Raw genomic sequence first — 1,799 nt, forward strand, 5'->3', positions numbered from 1 at the left:
ATTTTTGGAAAAATCGAATATTACCCATTTTAACATGTTTTTACTATGAATGTATACTTCCTGAAATTTTGGATAGTCGGCACAATAGACATATGCCTATCAGAAATCCAAAATATATCGTGGAAGCACAAGAAAAGGCACGTACAAAAGTAGCTGAATGCAAAAAACAAAAGACAGAGAAATATGAATAAAGCAAATATGGAAAAGAACAAAAAAGATAAATATAACATTTCTTGTTCTCAGTCAAAAAATGCAATATGTGACGTTAGTAGTGCAAAAGAACAAGATGATATCTGCATAAATATTAACACATCTTGCAAGAAACATCTCACTGAAGCAGAGATGGCAAGTCGTAGAAAACTTATAGATCAAATGATAATTTCTCTCTCTGCTGTAAAAGACAACGTCTTGCCTAAGTGTAGCAAACTCGATGATCAATCACTGGATCTATTTTTACGTGTTGTGAAAGAAAGTTCATCTTTTGAAACACAAAATGTGCATTATATAGAAAATCCAAAGATTATTGCAGCCACTAGTAAAGAAAGCATACAAAACATTGGAGGAAATTGTACAGATCACTGGCGATGCATACATTTCGACGGAACGACACTACGCGTTTATGACAGCCTACCTAACTGTACGTATGATACATTAGTGTAAAAAGAGATAGATTATATTGCAACTCGTTTTCCAAAAATAAGGCCACATAATATTATTTTTGAAAAAGTTCAAGCACAACCAGACATTTGGTCTTGTGGCATTTTTGCTGCAGCCTTTGCTACAGATAAAGCCTTAGGGAAAGAACCTTCTAAAGAACAATATTCAAATGACGTGGAATTAATGAGACGTCATTTTTATAATATAGTCGAAACAAAAATATTGTCACCTTTTCCGAGATAATAATCTTCCTACGTAATGTAGAAAAATATTATCAAACTTTAGCACAACTAGTTACAAATATTCTGCATAAAACAAAGTGATAACAAAATAGTCGCATTTATTGTACAATATAAAATTAGTCTCATAGTCATGCAAGTTTTTCGAAAGTATTTTAGTTTGTAAATAAAATGTATTTTTATTCAATCTTCTCGTAAACGNAGAAAACGGAGAAACGAAAAAAGTTTTGGTTGTGTTTCACAGGAATGAGCGATGGAGTGGCTCATTCTACATATATTCATATTGACCGATCATTTCTAAAATGATAGCCAGCAATACTTTGTCGGTGCAATGTAATGTTTCTTATGTACACACTCATATGTGTATATGTATATATGAGTGTCTATAAATAATATTACAATTATATATTTGTAATTATTAATAAGTATATATTACCGCAAGAAATGTATGTCACTAAATATCATTACATCATAATTGAGACCAATCAAAACGCCATACACGTCTTTTATGACGTAAAATTGCTTCGTCTTTTCTCCTAAAGGCGCTTTTATCAACGTATGGTTACTAATTATTATAAGGCATTTCCAAATGACGTGTGCTGGCTATATTTTAAATTTATAATGCTAGAGGCGTCTTTTGTTACATAAAGTAGCCGAAATTATCACATTTCTAAACCATAAATAAGTGTGATCTGCTCAAAATCACACTTATTTAAGATGTGTTGTTGGTGAAAATGATAAATTCAACAGACTTGTTGAAAAAAATAGTTTAACTTGATAAATGGCTCTTAATACATTGCGCTATTTTGCTCGAATTTATAGTCAGTCTGTTAGCAAATTGTGAACAATTTGCTTACTGAGTGTCACAAGCGGGCACATATGCTGGCTTGTATGATTTTGTAT

This window comes from Pseudomyrmex gracilis, unplaced genomic scaffold, assembly GCF_002006095.1.
Source record: "Pseudomyrmex gracilis isolate BER0280 unplaced genomic scaffold, ASM200609v1 scaffold_1303, whole genome shotgun sequence".
NCBI classification, from domain to species: domain Eukaryota; kingdom Metazoa; phylum Arthropoda; class Insecta; order Hymenoptera; family Formicidae; genus Pseudomyrmex; species Pseudomyrmex gracilis.